This window comes from Miniopterus natalensis, chromosome 19 (genome assembly GCF_054644295.1).
Source record: "Miniopterus natalensis isolate mMinNat1 chromosome 19, mMinNat1.hap1, whole genome shotgun sequence".
In the NCBI taxonomy this organism is placed as follows: domain Eukaryota; kingdom Metazoa; phylum Chordata; class Mammalia; order Chiroptera; family Miniopteridae; genus Miniopterus; species Miniopterus natalensis.
In genome coordinates this window covers 24,957,641-24,981,311 of record NC_142099.1, presented here as the reverse complement: position 1 = coordinate 24,981,311, position 23,671 = coordinate 24,957,641, and positions in this window count along the sequence as shown.

Genomic DNA, 23,671 nt, shown 5'->3' with positions numbered 1-23,671 from the left:
CTGTGGTGCAAATCTTGTGTTTTCTTAGCCTAATGAAAAGTAGTATAGAAGCAATATTTCATGCCATGTGCTGTATATGTATACGCAGATGTGTGGGCATAGAAACACATACGCACATATACGCACATGTAAAAATATACATATATATATGCGTGTGAAGTGGAGAGCTTACCTTTTCCTATCTAGATTTAAGGACCTATTTTAGACATTTGTTATGTTTTGTGAAAAGAATGTTCTATTTGCAACAACAAAACATTTAATTCTTACTGTATCTCTCTGGCTGTTTGATGAGGACGTTTCGCATTAAGTGGTAAAACAATGTGGAAGATGGTAGAATGTAGTAATTATTTAAGGAAACGTTCGCCCACCTTTTCCTGAAGTTTGCTTTGTGCCTCCGAGTGTTATTTAATTAAAGTGTTTTATGTTTGCAGATTCTCTGTTGCTGTGCTAGGGATGTAGGTGAATATCACTTTTAAGAATTAAAAAAAATAAAAATAAAGCAAAACAAAAACACTAAAGCAAGAGGGGAACTTTTATAAAGCAATGTAAATATCTAACCTCACGGCTGTTGTTACGTAAGACATGAGATTTTAATAAGTAACTACATCCTCACAACATCTGTTGGATTTATTACGAACACTACAGCGACTGAATGGACAGTTGAAAGCATTCTTGAAAATCCTGCTCTCTACTTTTAAAAGATAACAGGCTCTTTCATCAGATGTCAAGGGCAAGGGTGATGCAGTTTCTGTAAATTTATGAAATTTATTTTCTATGTACATGAAGAAATATAGTAAGTAACCCCCCCCCACACACACACACACACACATACAGGTTAATAGGAAGTCATTAAGCTGACCATTTGGGGGCTTTAAAAATAAAATGATCCCCAGAAACAATCAAATTCATCAAAGAAAAAGCGGTTTACAGACTCCCCGGAAAGAAGCGGTGTACATGTGAGGACAGAGCAAGTCTCTTTGCCATGTATATTATAGAATTTTCATTGGTGTGAATAGTGCAGATGTTTCCTTCTGGTACAAACTCTGTGTTTGCAAATGACAAGAAGCATTGTTTTCCAAAAGCTCCCCTTAAAAGAATGTAACTGGTTGATATGAGTAAGCAGTTACTGTATTGCACTTAAATGTTATGTTGAAGGAAATGCGGCTTTGTTTTTCTGTAGACCTGTTGGTTGTAAACCATCTCTAAAACTAAAGCTGAAATGCTCATATTCAGAGCTGGGATCAAAACTGGTATTTAACCTTTGCATCTTCTTATAATTAGCCTTCTAAGAATATAACAGAATCTGGAAGCATCTGGGCTTTAAGTCTTTTCAGCTGAGCCCTCTTTCAAATCTGACCCCTCCCCCCAAAAATGCACAAACATGCGCAGAAAAGGGAAACAGACTGGCCTTCCTTCGTGAAAAGGTATTCATTCTGTATTTTTAAAATATTGTAATCCTCCACATCGGGGGAGAAAAAGTATTTTAAAATTGTATATTACCATTCAAAATGAGAATTAGAGAAACCAGTGTGTTTGGGGTTGGTCTCAGCGCTACCTGGAAGGATCAGAGGTGGTGGCTTTCCCAATATTGTCCCAGCCATTTCTCATATGTATATAGTATAAACCGTGACAAAACACTGCCTTTATATTATTTAGCAATATGTTGTAAATAGCATTATTAAGCTCTTTTTTTGTAATAAAGATCCTTTGATTTGAATATAGTACAATAACTGAACTGATAAAGTCAATTATTTTTTTTTTAGCTAGAGGCAATTTCAATTGTGGATTTTTGTTGTTGTCTATTGTTCTGAAGACTTTGCATAATTTATTGGTTTAATTTATCCTAATTTATTTGATGAAGGTGTACAATTTTTGTATTACCAAGGATGTACTGTAATATTAATTGATATAATTTTAAAAAAATGAGACTCCCTGTCCATATTAAAAAGAAAACAAAACGGTGCAGTAGACAATTGATTTTAAAGTAAAAGTAAAAAAATTTAGTTTGGCAGCTACTAAATTTTAAAACAGGAAAATAAAAAGTTGTTTGGGGGAGGGGGGGAAGGGTGTTTTACTTTGTGTGTTTTAAGCTTTTGTATATTCTCCAAACTTTTACCTTTTTCTTTGTACCACTTAAAGGATACAGTAGTCCAATTGCCTTGTGTGCCTTCCATCTTCTCTTAAACTGAATGTATGTGCAGTATATATGCAAGCTTGTGCAAAATAAAATATACATTACAAGCTCAGTGCCGTTTGATTTTTTTTTTTTTTTAAATCCGTGACGTTTAATTTGGGGACCTGTGTCAAATTGTGGGACAGCAGGCTGGTTGTGACTGGAAGGCCAATTCTGGACTTTCCCTTTCATTGCGGTTCTTAACTATACAAACCTAACGTCAGTGCTTGCTTCAGACCCTTGTAGTAATTGGCTAGATGTCTCTCTGAAACTTCTTCTCATAGACTTGACTTTAACCCTCAGAGTTTTAAAAACAACAGCTTTGGCTCAGAACAGTGTGAGCTAAATTGTTTAGCTTCCCCCCACCCCATGGGGAGGACCACAGTTCAACTGCTAAAGTCTGATAAGGCGAAGATAAGGAAAGGTGTTCCTACAGGTCACAGGATGGCAGATGTGTTACTTGAAATATGGGGACTGAGAGCTTGTGTTGTTTCTACGCTGGCTGAACTCAGAACTAAGCACTAATGTAAAATCTCAGAACCTTTCTAAACGTTCCTTTAGACATGATTGGCAGCATGTTTTATACTAAGAACGTTGGTTGCATGGTTTTTAAATTTTTCCTTGATTGCCCTGGCTGGGTGGCTCAGTTGGCTGGAGCATCATATCATGCGCCGGAAGGTCCTGGGTTCGATTTCAGGTGAGGGCACATGCTTAGGTTGCTGGTTCGACCCCCAGTCGGGTGCATCTGGGAGGCGACTGATCGATATTTCTCTCTCTCCTTCTCTCTCCCTCTCTCTCTAAAAATCAATTTAAAACACACACACACATATCCTCAGATGAGAATTAGAAAAATATGTTTCCTTTATCCCTTTTGCTGTGGTTTAAAGTCACATCAGGATGGAAACATGAAGAATTAGCAGAAATCATTGTGTACCTGAGATTGACTCTGTTAATACACTGGTCACAGCTGTACCTCCCTTTCGGCCTCCCAAGTTTTGCAGCCTGGGTCTTAATCTCTCAGATTTCTTCTTTTGCTTTCACCTAAATGATGAAAACTTTACATTTTTGACCTTGTTAACACAAGGGTGCTTAGAATCAGTGCAATACCCAAACTGTTCATAACAGTATTTTTCCACTTGCAGCTCTTTTTCTATCAATGGCACAAATTTAAATTCCAGTCTTCCTAACTACATTGTTCAAAAGAGCGTGCCTGTATCCTTCTATGCCAAAATATTTATCTCCTGATTGACTGAAGGAAAAAAGGAATCCCCCCACACACCCACTCTTGAAAGGGAGAAGGCATTTGCAGTCGTGTAACGACCCATCTTCTCGTAATTATTTAATCCTGATCTGTTCTAAACGGATTGGATAACCCAGGTAACTACTAAATCACCAAGAAGTCACAGCAGGTGGTGGTGTTTTCTGTTAGGAGGTTTATTAAAAATACAACTTCAAATCATTACTGTCATGACTAAATTATCTGACGGCATTGGTTTAAAATAACACGTAGCACAGACCTGAACCCTGGTCACACACCTTTTCCCACACGTCTGTCTCGATATCTGCTGAGTCTGCGTCATCCGTGCAAGTGTAAGAGTCACAAGCTATTAGTAGAGAAAAGCTTGGTTTTCTTCACTCTTCATTTTGCATCGTAAATGATTTACAAGTTTTTTTTAAAGACCATTAGAAAGTATTGCATTTTCAAAATTAATTCACTAATACATGCTGAGGTGACAGATAGAGGCCCCTGAATAAAAACCAGGGGAACCCAGCCAGGCGTGGCTCAGCGGTTGAGCATCGGCCTAGGATCCAGGAGCTTGGGGTTCGATTCCCGGTCAGGGCACATGCCCGGGTTGCAGGCTCCATCCCCAGTAGGGGGCGTGCAGGAGGCAGCCGATCAATGACTCTCATCACTGATGTTTCTATCTCTCTCTCTCTCCTCCCTTCCTCTCTCTGAAATCAATAAAGATACATATTTAAAAAAACAGACAAAAAACCCCCTGGAAAACATCAAATATTTGCATGGTATCACTAGGGTTTGGGGGTCTCTGAACACTCCTATATTTTAAGAGGCATTGAACACAAGGGAAGCATATATAAAGGAAAACAGTTGATTTTAGAAATTTTGGAAAATGTCCGATACCATGCCTAAGCAAAATTATGGAAGATTATTGAAGAAATGGTGCTATACCCCCTTCACCAGCAATATAACTCTCTGGAGGGAGAGTCAAGGCACGGGGGGGAAAACCTGAAGGGTAACGTTTCAAACTAAAAATAATCGAAAGAGCACTGCTTTGGGTGCCAGAGAAATACTGTCTGCAGTCAGTTCGTTTCTACAATCTTTATGGCTCACCCAGGGAAACCAAGGTAAGTCACTTAACCCTTGAGCATCCAGGGGAACTGAAAGAATTTTAAAAGGCTGAAGGATTCTTAGACCCATTGCAGCCACCGCGTTGACCTCGAAGGGTTCCTACGTGAAAAAAAACAAAAATAATTTATTTAAATGTTCCTGCTTCTCACAAGGAAGGCAGTTGAAGTTGCAGGACACGGCAAAGGCAAAACTCTGACGCGGACCAAGTGTGACCTTGGATCCTTTCCTCTCTGGAATCCAACTCCCTTGGGAAGCGTCTCTGCCCCTTGACAAGCACTTAGTGCTCTCGGGAAGCCCCAGCTCCCTTTTCACAGGGATGAGCCACCTGGGAAAGATAACATTAAGGCTTCCCCGTCTTGGGGTGTTTCTCTTCCAGTGGTATATACGTAAAAAGGTATATGGTGCACAAGAATACATTTTACATGTTCATATTGGGGCCAAGGGCACAGGCTGTGAGCAACGAGGGGCTGGAGCCTTCCCACCAAACATAAGGCCAGGTCTTTAGAGCGGCATCACTCATGGCTACTTCTTGTCTGTGTGTAGCATCCTCTGTCTAGGGATTTCTGCCTCCCAGACTTTCTTGACCTTCCTCTCCAGAACTTGTTTCCTGCCCAGGGTCATAGAGTCCTTCCAAATGTCCCCAAAATCTCTCATAAGAACTCACAGAAGGAGGGGCTCTTCCCCACTGGAGATTGGCTTGTTTTCCTGGTTACAGAGGAAAATGATTAGCACTGAAGAAATGTTAGACATAATCTAACTCAGTGGTTTTCATTTCCTAGATCTCTAGGGTGATGCGGTGGTATCTCAGGGGCCACCAGACTGGGACCTCTTTAAGCAAAGGAGCTTCATCTTTATGTTGGGGTGAAATCAAATGTTCATTTAAAAAGAGCAGTTCTCTGCTTAAAACAACAATGATTTAATTGAGTATGATAGAACAGATCTCTAAGCACCAATGTTGGTATTAAATAAAAAATGAGCTCAGGCCAGCCGGCCAGCGTGGCTCAGCCATTGAGCATCGACCTAGGATCCAGGAGATCTTAGGTTCGATTCCCGGTCACGGTGCATGCCTGGGTTGTGGGCTCGATCCTCAGCACGGGGTGTGTAGGAGGCCGCTGATCCATGACTCTCTCTCATCACTGATGTTTCTCTCTCTCCCTCTCCCTTCCTCTCTCTGAAATCAATAAAATATATTAAAAAGAATTGTGTTCTATCAAATTTCTATTTAGAGAAAGGAGTTCTCTGCTAAACAACCCAACACTTGTCGGGTAGAGTAAGAGATCTTTAAGGATGGATGTAAAATTAAATAATAGCTTACGTGAGCTCTATCAAATCTTCAATAAAAGAGATTCTCTTTATACCATAGAAACAGTGCAGAGCCTGCATATGGGTGAATCACTATTTGTTCCCTTTCTTTTCCTTCAGCCTGTGCCTTTTGTCATCTCAAGTTGTGATCTAAGAATTACACCCAGACCCACCCCGGCTTCCCAGGGCATTCACATGTAAAGAACACAGAAATGCTCCAGGAAATGAAAGCCTCTGTCCCCTAGGCCGCAGCCCTCAGCCTCACACGTATAGCTGCTGTGGCCATACCTCCAGCCAGCCACGCTTGGGCAGGCCCCAGAGTGGGAGTGGAGCAGCTTAGAAAGATTAAGGTGCCATAACAGCCTGAAACAGAATCACTAGGCTGCTTCTACCCTGGCAAAGGGGAGGGTATTATTTGCAAAGCCCCCTGCTGAGTGGCCCAGGTGCTAGCTAGACAGGCTCAGGAGATGGTTTGGCAGCCACCCTGGAAAAAATGCCTGTGTCTCTGCAAATAAATCTGCTGGTGGAGAAAGCACTGGGTTTTCCCCAGTGCTTGTGCAAATAGTACTCTGTGCTTTGCTCGTATTGGAAATTCCTTGGTGTGAGTAGCTCTAGACCATGGAAATGGGAGCTATGGATTTCTTGTCCTTGTTGTTACCCTTGACCTGTTGGGAAATAATTCCAAAAGTCAATGGTTTTATTTCCAATTACTTACAACTAGAAAATCGTTGGTAACCAGAGAAATGTTTTCCCTAAATTCCCGTTCACAGCTCAGCAACTGACATAGGGTTGAGCAAGAAAGTCTTGAAGTCTGACACAGTGGAAGGTAAAGGATCATGCACCCAAGCGTGGTTTGGGCATCTGCGTGTAGGTATCTGCATTCTATTAAAAGTAATGAAAAATTATATATTATCAGTTGAGTGTTATTTACATCTTTTCTTCATTTGATATCCAAGAATTTGTAAAATCAACACTATGGTTAGATATGTGAGAAATCTCAGCAAAATGGGTGCATTTCTAAGCAGCAAAAAAAAAAAGATAACAAAATTTTTCCTAGAGGTAAAAAAATTTGAGGAACCAAGGCCATAGAAAATATTTTTAAAATTGTCCAAATCACAAAATAAATAAAAAAAACCCTCTTCCCCTTTCCCCAAGGCACCTGGCCTTTATAGTTTTATGGGTGAATTCTATCAAATATTCAAAAATAGATCATATTAGATAAACAGATATTACTTTGTATAAATATACGTGTATTTATATAAAATTATTCAATTTGTTTTATGCTGCTGACATTTATTAATTCAATGCAAACATCCTAAATAAAAATATAAGCAAATCCAGTTCATCGGTATAGCTAAAAGAAAAAAAAATACTACAAACAAGCAAGGCTCATTGACTTGTAACTAACTGCCATGAAGGCAGACCTAGACTTCTGGGTGAAAAACTGGAAAAAATTTCTTGATATATTGATTTGTTTTTTCTGCCTCCTAATGAAAATGGAAACAAATATTTCTCACCGGGGCTGTCAGCTAACTCAGGCGCTCTTCACTGCTGCCTCGTAACTCTTTGACGAAAGCCAAGTAGCCTTTGCTCTTTTGGCCATTTTAGTTTGCCAGGTTGCCTAATTCAAAGGCCATATCTCTTCTTAATACACCTTTTTGGAACTCTGAGTCTTCAAAAAAGCCAGATTCATCTAGTCATTTTTTTAAAAAGAAAAGAAATCCGGAAAAGGAATGCAAATTAAACATAAGCTCTTCATTCTATAGAAAAGGAATCATGAAAATTTCATTTTCTGGACTCCGGACTTAAAACCCTGTTTGTCTATATGCTAAGAAGACAGGATAAGCTATCAGGCTCTAAAGAAGTATTGAATTGGGCAGCACTGATCCCAGGCAACTTGGTGAGGCTTATGAGAATTTAATTAAGAGGCAACAGGACATTGAAGAGAAATTTGGCAATATCCATAACATTTAAAAATGTGTATGCATTTGCCCTACCGGACCACATCTAGCAGTCAGCCTTTCAGAAATATTTGCACTTAGGAGCAGATAGAATCACAAAGCCACATATTTGCTTAGGTTAAAAGGTGTGACTTTTTTTCCCCTACAATTCAACTTAATCTCTATCTCAAGCTCCTTTTTTTTTCCGGATGGTAGAAACAATTTAGTCACTTTCAGACTAGCTTTCGTCGCTTTCTGCTCCTTTCCTCGGGGTCTGAGTTCCTGGGTGTTAGTGAGGAGGCACCCAGGTCTTGGCTCATGTTTAGCAGTGTTTCCCCTCTGGTCCTGGAGCAGGAGTCCTGAGCCATCTGATTCCCAGTTGTCATCGGCTGTCACGCCTTGTTTGCTAATATAGCCATTACTGCATTGGGTTTCTGGAGCTCACACCACTTTCCATGGAATCATCCTCAGGCCGTCCCTGGCTCAGTTTCTTTCCCATTCTATTTCGTTGTCTGGACGCATGAACGTCTGACTCTTCTCAAGCCACTCTGAGCCCGAGGCCCTCTGTTGCTGGCCCTCATAAAATCTGTAGCCTTCCTCAGCCACAGCCTCTAGGCCCAGGGCATCTCTGCATCGCTACTATATCCTAGGGACCAGGTAGAAGACAGGTACCGCTTCTTTCTTCTAGACCCAGAACATACTTAGCTGTTCTGTCACCTCCACCCAAATCCAGAGTCAGCCCAGGACATAAGGAGCAGGCCCCTTTGTACAGACAGGGTCTGATTAAGTCTCTCCCCTCTTAGCCATTTGCCCACCTAATCCAAGGAAACTTCCAGCCGGTGAGGGTGAGCTTGGCTCCTCACCTGTTACCTCTCTGTCCTTTGTTGTGAATGAGGCTTTATGCCTTGATTTCTTTGGTGCTTAACTTTTGAAACTAAAAACTGTCTTTTCTATTTAAAAAAAAAAAAAAAAAGCCAGATTCTGGCAAATTAAAAGTCTTGACTTCCAAGACTATTGTCTCAACACTGAGGTTTAAGACCCTATTTAGAAATTCAAGTCAAAACCTTGATTCTTTGTTTTCTCCATTTGCTCCCTGAATCCCTCTAGAAGCAGTGGGTGCCCTTGACTGAACAAGGTAGAGACACAGACACTGGTTTGAAGCTGGGAAGGCCTCAGTTAATGTGTCTAAATTTTACGTGGCACATTCAGGGGTAGGCACTGCAGGGTTATATGCAATAATGGGAAATTGTGGACAAGCTAAATGCCCTGGATGAGTTTTCTTAAAATTATGTTACTTTACACCTCTTTAAGGTAAAGGTAACTCAAGGAGAACTGACCCCAAGAATAGCCATTTCTCTATAATGTTACCACAGTCACACACATGTACCTGTTGTTGTTTTTCTAAGTTTTATATGTGCTTTTATTTTTTAAGATTTGTATTTTAATTCCATGGCCATTAAAAGGTTTAGCTATAGCTAGATAGTGCAATGAAAAGTTATCCATAATATGTTGTTACTTTTAAAGTAAATATACGAATATATTTGGATAACATGACTCCACTTTGGTTTTCTTTTTTTTAAAGAGTTGATATATCTTTATCTACATCTGCAATGTGCATGCAGGCAGGCACACACTCACACGCACCCCCACACACCCATACACACATAATTTGGAGAGCACACACCACCACAGTAAGCCTTACTTCTGAGGAGCAGAAATAAGCAAGAAAGTATTTAGGTGAGGGGGTAATTTTCACCTTTGCTTTATAGGTTTCTGAAGTGTTTGAACTTTTTTCAGCCAGCGAGCACAACTTTTTGTTTGTAAGAGGCAGACACACACTAAGTGACAAAGGCACAGAGGGGGAGCGTGCCCTCCCCAGCAGAGAGGAAGCGAGGTCCTGACCCGGATCGATGCCTCTGGTCTTGTTTGCGCTCTCGGTGGGCCGTCTGCTGGGACTTGTAGGGCAGGTAGGAGGCACGGAGCCAGACAGGCCTGCGCCCCAAGCCCCATCTGTGGTTGTTAGGGCTTTCGTTTTTGGGGGTCATCGTTCATTCTTTCATAAAATAAGACCTACCTGTCAAACCGAGGAGTTATGAAATGCCTGGTACAGAATGTGCTCAGTGAATGGCAGGAGCAAGAGCAAGTTGGGGGGGAAGAGTGATTGTTAACCATGGGAGTGGGAAGTGTGGTTCCCCCACAGGGTGGTCATTGACATTCTAAATCCCACCATCACTGCCTTTTGCCTTTTTCTCTCCTCTCCTCAATTTGACAGCCCTCGCTGAGCACCTGGGAAAGGAGGCAAGCAGGATACACCATCAGGAGAGAGCTGCACACCCCATGTTCAAAAGGAGCGCCCTCCAGGTGATGTGTACAGTGTGTGTTACAGGTGAAAGGGAGGACATCAAGTATGCAGAAGGCACGAACTATGTTTTGCTTGGGTCAGTGTGATCATGAGTTTGCAGGTCCCTACCACAGGTAAGGAAGGAGTGGGGAAAGGGGCAGGAAAACTTTATTTAGGAAGACTGGAGTTCAGGGTGAGTGATCAGAGAAGTAAGTAACTTGAGAGACACACGACACAAAAATCGTGCTGTAGATCTGAGTAAAGGGCAATGTCGAGGGACAGAGGGAGCTGGTGAGGAAGGCGCACTCAGATGCTGAAACTTGTTCTGGGCTTGTGAGGTTGAATGCTCACACTTCTGGGAATTGGAGACTTGGGCCGAGGGTGGATGGAGGCAGAGCTGGACGGCAGAGGGAATGGAAGCCACTCACACCCCCACCTGCCCTGACCTCTCACCCCGAAGCCTCAGGAAAGGGAAAATCAATGGGCTCCCTAAGTGCCCGGGGTCTGTGGCTGGAATTTGACCCATGCAGAGTGTTTACTGATCTCGAGATGGATAGATCCAAATGAGCTCATCTTTACCTTGAGAGGCAATTATGGAGCCCAGACCAAGACAAAGCCACGTTTTATTCAATGAAAATTTACTCCCCCCTGCCCCCCCCCGTGGTGCACACCATATCCCATAAACATCCACCTGAGTAACCTACTCTCCAAAAGTCAATTTTGAAAGATCAACAAATAGAAAATTATGAGCTTACAGAAAACCAAAAAACTTATTCCAGAATATCTTACATTACCTCTCCTGCTGATCTGTATCTTCTCCCTCTCCCTCCCTCCCCTAGTTTGCAAATATTGACTAAGTTCAAGGGCAGTGGTATAAGGTCTAACTTCAGAGTTAGCATGAGGTGAAATACTTAAGATGGTGCAATCCTGTCCTAATGAAGAACATATTAAATCCCAAGGTTGGCTATGGGCAGTTCTTGTCCCTTGACTCAGTTGATACTTGTTTTATCAAGTCAGGGACTATTTTTATCTCCATTGTTAATCTCCCTCTTGCCAGATCTGTTTTGGCCGAGGGCATGCACTTGAGGTATGTTTGAATGGAGTGCACTATTGTGGGAAAGAATTACCACTAATTCTGTCTGCCTACAGCTTCCTCGGCCCTGTTCATCTGATCTTAACACACTAAGCAAAATTGTAGATGGAAAGTCTATGACTTGGTTCCAAGGAGTTGATTTTGGAGCTGAAAAAGCAAGATAGCAACATTCTCAGGATGACCCTAAGTCTTCATTCTGTTGGAAAGAATTTTGACTTACCCATCGGGAGACAGCTGGACAGAATATTTTTCCAATAAAGAAACCCACTGCTAAGTAGATTGGTCTAACTCATTTAGACTCAGTGTTGACCTCAATATTATACATGTCTTGTCTCAAGGATTTCTAGAGACCTGGCCTAAGATCTCTGGAACTCAGAATGAACTGGCACGGATTTTAGAGTTAAGTCGAACTTGGTTCAAATCTTAATTTCTCTGAGCCTCAGTTTCTTCATGTGTGACAACAATCATAACAATGCTCTTGCAAGATTGCCCTGAGGATTAAGTGTGGTATTGTATCTGGACTCATTTAACACAGTGCCTGTTATTTAAAATGGGATTAATATGTTTTAGTCTCCTTCCTTCCGCTCAGCTCCTCCAGCTGCTGGTGTATCCCCTTTCTCTGCTGCCTACATTTGACATAGTGGAACCAGGCCAGTGACACTTGAGGGGACACCACCAGAGTAAGAATGGCTAGAGAAAAGAAAAGGTTAAACCATGTTCAGAACATCAATATTCACTTTTAAATGATCTGAGTATAAACTGAGTGAGCTCTAGTGACATCGGAAAAAATGCAAATATGTAAATAAACTTGCAGTTGTGTGACTACTTTATAGATCCGGACACAATCAACAAAACGCCTCCATGTGAGGACCTTTGTTTGGGGAAATTTTTTACCTAAACACTATAAAGGCCACCATATTCTTCTTTTGATATGATTGCTATGTCTCAGTTACCCAGCGAACTGATAAATCCCCTGAGCAGTTTGTTCCAGGGAGAGGTGATAGTCTCTTAGACTCACAGCAGCCTCAGCTGCAATGTTCTACCTGGAGGCCCACACACTACCTCGTGTTTGAAAGTACTATATCTCAAAATTCTGGTAGCATATGTAACCTTTAGCCACTTCCTCTCTTAGCATCATGGGAAAGGCCGGAATTCTTTCAACTCTATCTTCTTGTGGCCATCCTGAGTTCTCCCAGGTGTCTCATAAACTTGTTTCCTAACCTTTAGGTAAAATGGCTATGTGCAAAGTAGAAGGTCAAATGTGTATTTTGTATAAGCCAATATTCAAAGATTCAGATGGAAATAATTACTTCCATATGCAATACAGTCAGTTCTCTAACATATCCAACTTGGGCAGAGGGAAGATTAATGTGAACAACTGAGCCTTGAAAGCGTATTTATGTTTGATTTTGGAGTGATAACACATCAACCTTGAGAGGAAGTCACATAGCAACTCCTGAATTTGGCCTCTGTTTCTTCACTCTTGGTGCTTCCCAGTGTCACCAGAGCTGGACTGGAGGGAGGAATGGGAAGAGGCTCAATAGATATTTAAAGAATTCACTTATATTTTTATTTTATTTTTCTAAATGTTGGTAATAAACAACTGGAGTATACAATGGAAATAAAGTAACAACCAAACCTATAAAATATTAGGAATAAAGCTATGAAACTGTGTTATAAAGACATACAGATGTAAAGAAATTAAGATTCAGACAATAAAAAATTAAGATAACAATAGTAATGATGATAACAGTAACTAATATTTATTATGTTCTCATAATGTGCCAGGAATAATTGAGATGATTTCTTTAATCTCAGAAATCTTATGAGGTATTAATAAAATACTCGGCTTCATTTTTATAAAGGGGAACTGGGAATATAAAGGAAGGGCAACTTTTTGAATGGGACGGTCCAAAATGATAAATGGTTTAATTTGCCTAATTTGCTCAATAACTATACTCTGTAAATTAATGGGATCCACTTACTCTATAAATTAATGCAATTCCAATAAAGTTTAAAGGACTGTTTATGGAACTTAACAATCAATTTTAAAGTCCACTTCGAAGAGAAAATGCTAAAAAATAAAGTCTCGAAAAATAAAAAGAGAATCAATTTTAAAAACTATTAAAATTATCGTAAAGATCACTAAGGTTGTTTCATGCACTTGAGGATTTACAACAAAGCCCAGCACACAGAGGACACAATAAATATTTAGAGACTTAGTGTATATTTCTATTTTTTCTATGACTTGCCCCAAATAGATATAAATAAAAAAATATAAAGCCACAGTAGCTAAGTATTATGTTAATAACACAAGGACTGAAAAACTAGTTTTAAAAAAGCAGATTAGAAAATTCAGAAACAGATACAGTAAACATAGGAATTTAGTCTAAAATAAAGATTACTTTCAAAGCAGGAGGAAAAGATAAACTATTCAACAAAAAGTATTGAGATAATCTGTAAGTGATACGGAAAAGTAAAAGTTAGATTCCCATCTCAACACCTGCAAAAATAAATTACCAATAGACAACAAGTTGAAAATATATATTCAAATACCTATGCACATGAACAAACACACACATGTACACAAACACACACATCCTGGAAACCTAATTTTACCATCTCACAATCTGAAAGATATTTTAAGCAACACAAACCCCAGAAGAAGAAAAAACAACCACCATAAAGAAGTAAAATAAAAGATGTGACTACATAAACAAGTTACATCTCAGCAGCAATAACAATAAAAAAACATGAAGACAACTCAGTAACTCCGTCTGAACGTGTACATTTGCTTAATTCACACGTCTGTTTGGAGGTCATCTTAAGTGCCTGATGCTCAGGTGGGTCCAGGGGGAAATCACAGACCGGGCCCAGCCTGCCCTCAAGGAGCTCACAGTCTGCAGATGGCAAACGCGCCAGAGGGGAGCCCTTGGGCCATGTGTGCCCGCTGGGTCACTAGGTAAAACTGCAAGCTCCCTGCTGGCTGTTGCCCAGAGTGACCTGGCAGAAAGTGTGGCTTTCCCATCTCAGGACTTGAGCTGTGCAGCCTGGAGGTCTCGGAGTTAGAGTTCTGCCTGAGCTGTGTGCAGCGACCCCGACGTGGCCTTGATAAGCTGCTGTCTGGGAATTCGCCACGCACCCTCTCCAACAGCTGCTGAGAGTTGTCTGGAAAGTCATTTCACTCCGGGGGCAGAGAGCCTCTGTGGTCACAGCCACACGAGGCTTCAGGGCATTCTTCTCTTGTGTTCCTTCAGTAATCATTGTTCTAGGTTTCGTGGAAACGGGGATGAGTAAAGCAGGCAGAGTTCTTACCCTGGTGAAGCTGTGCTCTAGTGGGGCAGACAATTAAGCCCGGTGTTTGGAGCAAATGGACAGCATGTGAAGGCCTGAAAGATGCTCTGGAACCAGCAAGCCAGAGAGGGGGCTTTTCCAGGAGAGGGTGTGTGATGGGGGAGACATTCTATAGCACTGGGGGAGGAGAGAACACTAAGCTCTTTGCTTCCCCAGACAGAAAAAAGTGATTTATATTTCAGAAGAGAAAGGAAAAGACCCACCCGTGACGGACCTTATGACATCGTTCCCAAAGAATCTCTTCTTCTACTTGAATGGTGTCATCATTCATCCATCCATTGGCCAAAATTGAGAACCCATAAGTCATTCTTTCTTCTCTTAATTCCCACAGATAATCAATCATTATTTGGCTATCAATTCCCGTTCCTTATACCATTCAAATTCATTCACTTTTCTCCAGCCACAGTACTTAATTCAGGTTCCCCTCAGCTCTCATCTCAGGTTCTGCAATGGCAAGAAGTAAGCAGTGTCATGATTGGCCTCCCTACCTCCAGTCTTTTCACCCTAACCTTAATTCATTCCCCCCTATTGGATCCAGAGTGATTTTTCTAAAGCATTCATCTGTTCAAAATCTAGAGTTTTGCCCGACCGGCGTGGCTCAGAAGTTGAGTGTTGACCCATGAACCAGGAGATCATGGGTTTGATTCTGGTCAGGGCACATGCCCAGGTTTCAGGCTCGATCCCCAGTAAGGGGCATGCAGGAGGCAGCCGATCAATGACTCTCATCACTGATATTTCTCTCTCTCTCTCCCTCTCCCTTCCTCTCTCTAAAATCAATAAAAACATATTTTTTAAAAATCTAGAGTTTTACAATTGCTCCAGCGTAAAGTCTGAATGCCTTAACCTGGCTCTTAAAACCCCTTATGATCTGTTGAACTGCTTCTCTTGTGCCGGTGTCTTTTCTTTCAATGTCATGGCCATCCTCCACATTGCTGCTGTAAGTAAGCAATATGCGATATCTTTCTATATCTTTCTATATCGCATCTCTGGTATTTCCCAGATTAAGGCTAATCAGGGTTCGCTTTCACTTCAGCATGGACCCAATCCCCTTAGCATGGCAGACAATACTCCTTATGAAACTGCCCCTACCTCTCCCTCCTGCTCTATTTCCCACTTCTTTCTCCCTCCCCTGGAACCCCTGCCCTTATAATAACCCCATGACATCGAATTGCTTGCGGTTCCTAACACATACCCCGTTATTTCACGACTCAGTACATGTGCATAGATGTTCCCTCTGCCTGATAGTTTTTGTTTTCTTATGTGCTGCTTGAACTCTTTGCTACTCCTTGAAGCACTATGCAGATATTGAAGATGAAAACCTATAATATGTCATCCACCCAGACTAGCAGTCAAGTAGAAGGGTAAACACTCTGATATCACTGATTCAAAAACTTAGTTTTCATTGACTCTTTCTGAAAAATGTACAGGAGATACATTCTAATAGAATGAAGGTGAAAACAAAAACAAAACAAAATGAAAAAAAAAGAAGATGTGGAATGAAAAGTAAAACACACTAGGAGTTGTAGGGAAGACAGGTTGCCAGCCGCATAGCAGCCGTGGAATACAATTAGTTCAGATCAGAGCAAGAACTCAATATTTTCCAAAGAGATGTCCCTAGAAAAATTTAAAAGATGCCACACAGTGGGCAGATCGAGTCAGGGGCTGGGAAATGTTTGTGGAATGATAATGAAATTATGGGTTTCTTGTCATAATAAGAAAGAAAAAAAAGGCAAATGGAAACTCCAGGAGATTAAAAGAAACCAAACCAAGAAAAAAACAAGAAAGTGAAATGGAAGAAAAATAAAAATGTGGCACGATGTCAAGCGATTGATGGATCATGTGACGAAAGTCGATCTTAGAAAACTAAACACCCTACAAAAGCCCACCTAAAGGGAACCGGGGGGGTGGGGGGGGGTATTACCATCAGACAAATCGGCTGATAAAAAGATGCAAGGAGGATTAGAAACAGAAGCTGCTGTTGAATGTCCTCTAGAAACACTCTGCCTCTAGGGATCTGGGGTCTGCGCGAGGTGAGGAGAGCAGGCAGTTTGTTTTGCAAAATGCTAGCACCTAACACAGTGCCTGAGATGTAGCAGGCAGGCAGTAACCATTTATTTAATGAGTGACGTGAAACAGGAAAGAAGGAAATGTACTCCTGACCCCCTGCCTGGCCTAGCAATGTCCCAACTTATGTAACTGTAAGGATATAAACGCGTCCACTCTTTGTTACCACTGAGAATCAACTTATGGCTGTAACAGTGGACTAAAAGGTGGTTACAGGGAGCAGAGCTTAAACATTATCAACCGTGGCAACCTTGGTAAAAACAGAGTATGGTTGGTTCAAGTTTAGGAGGTACTGGTAGAGAGAAAGTGGGGGTATTAATGTCCTCATCTGGGGAGTCAAAAAACACAGACTAAAGGTGAAAGAACTAAAACTAAATCTTTAAAGGTGCTATTTAAGGTTGCAATGGTAGCCCGTAGTAGGACTAGGAGCACCCAGGAGCTGTTACCGGACTTCTCTCCACTAGGGACAACCTCTAAATGATCTTATCCAGTCTCATGGCTTGAAACACCATCTATACTGACAACTCCCAAATGTGTAGCTTAAGCTGGATGATCTCCCAGACTCTTACATCCTATTGTCTATTCAACATTTCCACTTGGGTGTCCATTGAACATTTCAATTTAGCATGCCCATTCAAAGAAACTTGCTCTTGGAACAATAAAGAAATTGAAAGCACTTCAAATTTTTACACAATCCCTACATAAAATAATACTACAAGACAAAGTGAAATCTTCAAGCACAACAAACATCTAAAAACTTCCCTTTCTCCATCTCGCTTCTTCTAAAATCTCCCACATGTGAGCATCAACTCCCTGAAGCCCACAGACTCTCAAGTACTTTCCCGTCTTACCCTCCTCAATTTCGTAGAGTGCTTTACTCTGCGAATGGTAATAACAGCAAGGGCTTATATAGAATTACAGAGCGCCCGGCGCTGTTCCAGCCGCTCTAACCTATCAACTCATTGAATCTTTACAATCCTGGAAGGTAGATACTAGTATTATACCCCATACATGAGAACATAGATTTAGGGGAAAGAAGAAAACTTGCAAACACTCATAATACAACTTTTTCCTGAAAAAAATAGTAATAAATTTTGCCCCAGTATAAGAGGAACAAAATGCATGGAAGGAAATGTGTTACTGCAAACTATGGAAATGCACAAACTGAAAGTCCTAAATTTTTCTGGACTAGGGGACCCCAAGCCATCAATGCTATATTTTACCTTGATGGGTCATGGCATATCCACCTGCAAGTTCCTTCAAGCATCATTAAGAATGACACCAGCTGCTCCTAGCCCCTCAGGGCCCTTTAGTCTTCAGAGACGCCCGAGCTCTCTCCAGGTTCTGTGTGGTGGCTGAATTTGCGGAGCTTCTTCCAAAGACCACTAGTCAGTGTGGAGGATCACACTGCCACCTGTCTCTTTTGCAGAGTCTCTGGTCCTTAATAGTTTAGATTGGAAGCGAATGAAGGGGTTTCAAAGCCGCTGTTCTTGGCTTTGAGTTTGACTTGCTAACTGGTTTCCAGAGTTCTCGTAAATGCTCTGGGACCGTGTATTGTTGTTAAATCAGTGTTTCGGGGGGGGGGAGGGGTAAGGTCTGGGGCTTCCTGTTCCACCAGTTCTCTTTCATTGTCATCATCATGAGTATTTTTCTTAACTTTGCTTATTTCTTTGACAAACTTTAATAAACGTCTCCTACATGCTAGTTCTAGGCAATCTGCTTTCTTGCGCACTCTGTGTTCTACGAATCTGTGGTCACTGCCATCCACTCTCCTCCTCGCTCTGGGTAATCTGTTGATGTATCACAGTTCAGTGGATTGACAGTGAAACCACAGAAGTTTCCCACATGGGGCAGAGGTTCTGGGTGGGACATGAGGAGAGGACTTGCGTCTTCACCCATCATTTGCAACCAAGGCCAGCGGGGTAGGCAGGAGCCCTGTGCAGTCGCATGGGGTCCCACACTTAAGAGACCCCCACACTTGCTGTACTGCCCTGCTGCTTCCCTCTTGAAATTCTTCATAAGTTTTAAACAAAGGGTCACACATTTTCATTTGGGACAGAGATCCACAAATTATGTCACGGGTCCTGTCTGCAATGACAATACAGTGGGTTCTAACCTTCATGCACGAATTGAAGAGAGAATCTGACTTGTTTTCTTATTGGCTGATCAAGCCCCAGACATTTATGATAACTTAGCATCATTATCACCTTCACTTTCAACTAAACTAGGTTGATTTTTTACCCAGTAAGCCAACAGTTAACAAAAAAGAAGGTTTTGGTAGGAGCAGTGTATAAAACATCAGAGATGGCTCTTTACCCCAGGAGGACACCTGAAAACTCCTCTCTGTCCCCTTTACCCACCTCCACCCCGAACCCATCTAGACCTACTCTACCCACACCCTTTCCCCATGGAAATTCTCGAAATCTCCTCCAAAACATCTTGGCACCCTGGTTCTCTCCCTCATCTCCTATGGCTCTTCTGTGTTTGTTAAATATTGTTTCACACTTAGTAAGCTCTTCAAAATGAGAATCTTGGAGGGCAGGGACATCAGTGGCTTGTGAGCCAAATCTGGCAGGACTGAGACCTTGCTGAGGCTGCCCTCCCTCCCTCAGTAACCCTTTACCCACCTCCTCCGCATCCATACCCACACCGTAACACAGAGTGGGGCACAACTGTGTTGAGAAAAAAAAGTGACAGAGTCACGAAAAGTCTGGGACATGAGGCCTGATGACCGCTAGACTTAAACGCTTGGGTCCTGAAGAAGGTGGGAGTGGAGACCATCCAAGCACATTCTTCTTTTCTAAGCGTGTCTGCTTCTTGGCGCTACACTCAGAGACTCCATGGAGAAACTGTTACTGGTCAGGATCTGATGGCACCATGATCTCTAAGTCACAGATCCACAAAAGTCCCTAGTTGTAAAAGTAAAATAACCACTTGAGGGGAGGGGCATACCTCTCCAGCCAGGGATGCTGCTGGCCTCACGTCGTTTAATAAGCACAATTTCTAATGCCACCGCAGTTTTCTAGGGCCTACATGGAAGAAAGACAGTGGGTTTCATAGCAGTGCAATTTATAACAGCTAAGACCTGGAAACAGCCTAAGGGCCCATCAGTAGATGGGTGAGTGGATAAAAAAGCTGTGGGACATTCACATCATGGAATATTATGCAGCTGTAGAAAAGAAGGATCTCGTACCATTTGGGACAGCATGGAGGGACTTGGAGAGCATTATGCTAAGTTAAATAAGCCAGGCAGAGAAAGACAAATACACTTGATCTCACTTATATGTGGAATCTAAAGAACATAATAAACTGATGAACAACATAGATTGAGTGACATAGGAGCATGGAACAGACTGAGGGATCTCAGTGGGAAGGTAGAGGAGGGAAGGAGAGACTAACCAAAGAATTTATATGCATATATGCACAACCCATGAATACAGACAGTAGTGTGGTGAAGGCCTGGGGCAGGGGGTGAGTGCAGGGTGGAAGGGGTCAACGGGGAAAAAAGGGGACATCTGCAATATTTTCAACAATAAAGATAAATTAAATTGGAAAAAAAAAAAAAAGAGTGAATTTCTGATTCAGAACTCCCAAGGTACAGGGCAATTTTTCCTTTCAACCCAAGACGCCCACACTGTCCCGTTCTCAGGCCTTGACGATGACAATCATGTGCGTGTGAACAGCACTTTGTATTTCTAAGACACTTTCTAATGTGGCATCCTGTATAGTCTTCCCAGTACCCCAGAGACATAAGCAGGGCGAGCGTTCTCTCCATTTCACAGGAGGGAAAGCTGAGTCTCCACAGCGCTCATGGTGCTCCAGCAGCCTCAGCACAGGTGTGGCGACATCTCTGAAGCCGTGGTCCTGGCTTCTGTTTCAAGGTGGAAGCCTCACTGCCAAGTGTGAACAGTGAGAAGTCTTTTTCCTTCCATTACATTGGCAATCACGTCCTATTTGCCCCTGACTTTGGGTGCAGGCCTGCCTCTGATGAGGTCACACGTCTACTGGTGGATGCCTTGTTCTGAAAGACGGGGTGTCGGGATAAGAGGGGCAGAGGGGAATTTTAAGGGTGGAGTAAAAGAGGCTGGAAAGGGAGGCGGGTGTGGAAGAGCAGAGAGAGGCCCTGACGGAAAAGAAAAGGGGGAAATTATCCCAATCCTAGCACTGCTGGAAAATGGGAACGTTATTGCTGCACAAAGACCGTCTCAAACCGCCTGCCTTCCAAAATTTCTACGGCACTCTCTGCAGTTACTTGTGTATGGCAGAAGCAGCATCTTTGTATTATATGAACAGTCTGCTTCATAATCAAATACCATCTGTCGCTACATCTGAACTTGTTTTCAACATCTGTGCGTTCTGGTCTTAACAAAGCTTTAAAAACTAATTCAAAAACTTTCACAGATCACTGACTAAATATGTACGTTGACCGTCTTTGCACATTGGTTCACAGCGTTTCTCCTATAGGTGCCTCGCTCGGCCTGGGAAGACTGGAGACATATACACGTGGAGGCTCTGGTAAGCTGATTTCCTAATGGCCTCGGGCAGCCAAGTGCAAGAGAGGGACACTTGCTTATGCACCGAGAGGACCCATCACATTCTTTCTTGGTGCCAATATGGTCCCTTCCTGCCAATGAGAAACCTGTAAGTTGATCAGCTACCATACCCCAATTACTCAAAATGACACTACAGATAAAACGGCAACCGAGGGGAGAATGAACTGGATGGCTTCTACGCAGCGAAAGTGTGTTCGAACAAATGGTGAAGTAAAACCGTGAGGGCTCTCAGGAGGCCCGGGACGCTGTTACTTTGCACATGCTTCAGAAACGTGAAGTACATCCTTACAGAACTTTTGGCCAACCCCCTGGCAGATGTTGACCAGTTTTGCTTATGTATACATCAGTTGCAGAACACTAAAACAGAGATTGGAAATTTTAATTTAGTCAAGGCAGTTGGGCTAAAATGATAGCTTTTGTTGAAACCATTAAATAGAGCTGCCTAATGAAGTACAGTTCAGGGCTGGCCAACAGAGCCCTGATGGGAGGCTGCCGCTTCCAAGCCGGAGAGAGGGAAGGCAGTGGCCGCGGGCCTCGGAGCGCAGGCAGCTCGAGCCCTTGGACAGACGGGAAGGGCTTGGGGTGCTGGGGGCAGAGAGGGGGGGGCTGGGAACCCTGAGCGGGGGGGGTCTGTCCACAACATCGACCCTGCTGGAATCTTAGCAGCGCAAGAGTGTGGCTGCAGGCCTGTGCGTGCGCATTTGCATGTGTGTGCATGTGTGCATGTGTGTGCATGTGTGCGTATGTGTGTGTGTGTGTGTGTGTGTGTGTGTGGTGTGTGACAAGTGAATGTTTTATTTTGGAAACACTCTCTTTTAAGTTTCAGCTGCCCGTTCGCAAGAGGCCGGGAGGGAAATGTGGTGTCACGAGCAGGTGCATGGCCCCTTGAAGGTGGCGTGCGTGAGTTTGGATGGAGCAAGGGAGGCTGGTGGCAAGCTGCGGGGCTGGGGAGCTCGAGGGAGGGGTGGGAGGCTGCCGGGTTAATGAGCCCGGTGATTGATTCCGCCGCTTCAGTACACTTGGCCTGCCCACGGCTGCTGGACGGCAAGGAGCCATTAGGTGTGCCCTGGCCGGTCCTCGCCCGCTCAGGGTCAGCCCAGGCGAGCTAAGACAACTTCAGTATTGACAGAGCCCACTTCAGCGTGATGCGCTCACTGATAATTATCCAGACGACTGGAGGTGGACTTCTTGAATAATTAAAGAGCCCTGGACTTTCGCAATTTTTCAGTTGTTTTCCTGTCTTAGTGGGAAGTTTTACCACATGACCACTTAATATTCTAGTAATGCTGAATGTTTAAGAAGATGCACACAATACTGTATTTTGGGATAGATTATTTATTATTATTACTATGGTATAATTATTTAAAGCATATACATGAGCGAAATTGCATTTCATAAACACCTATTATTGGCCACGTATTACAGAAAATAGAGGAAGACTCAGTTCTTATTCACCTTCCAGGGAGCAACATGAAATAGCAGTTGGTTTTTGTCAAACAACTTCTATCTTAAAGACCACCAAAGGCATTAGTTAATAGTCATTTGAAATGATTGTCTGAGATTAAGTGGATATAGGTATTTTTTTCCCCCAAGCTCGCTCAGATGTATAAACATGGCCTAAGTACAAAACAAACAAACAAAAACATAAGCACACAAACCTGCTTTTGCTGTTTAATATTTGGCATGTATATAAATTGTGTCGTTGTTTGACTTTTGTCAGGGAGACAACCAGACTCCTAATTCTTCATGCGAATCCAGACAAAGCCCAAGATGAAGCCATGGTAGTTCTGTGTTCCAGAACATATCCCCAACCTTTCAGGAATGAAGACCCCTCTACGACCCCCAGGGCCCTGGAACATTAATGTTCTACACAGATGATGCTTAATGGACACAGGGAGTCACTGATCTAAAGCTGGCGACCAATAGCCACTTTTGGCTCCAATTAACTCTAGATCTTTCCTAATTGCAGAGATATATTAATCCCACCCAGTGAGTGTGCAAAATCAATTCTATTCCTTAAGAAGTATTCATGTTTCACTCAGGTAAATACTGAAAGAAGTTTGGATTTTTTTTTTTTTTAAACATAGTTACTGACAGCCCGGGGGAGACAACCAAGAGTTCTGGGTGGATCAGCTTGGAATTTAATATTTCCTAAAATATTTGTATTTATATTCTAGCTCTCAAAAATGGGTTCTTTCCCCACTTAGATGAATGAGATTTGCCTGCCATGCTTTTCCCCACTGCTTCTAAATATCCAGATTTATCTCAAAATGAGCAATTGTCCGGGAGGTAGGGAGAAGAGGAAAGAAGGAGGATTCCAATTAGATCCTGCATAATTTTTGTATGTACTAAAGAGAGAACAGCAGATGAAATTTTGAAAGCCAGATTATTTGGAGGGGGTTGGTGAGAAGAAGAATCGGGACTCAGTTGACACTGATGATCACCCTGATGTACAGATTCCAGTTATATTTCTTTCTTTT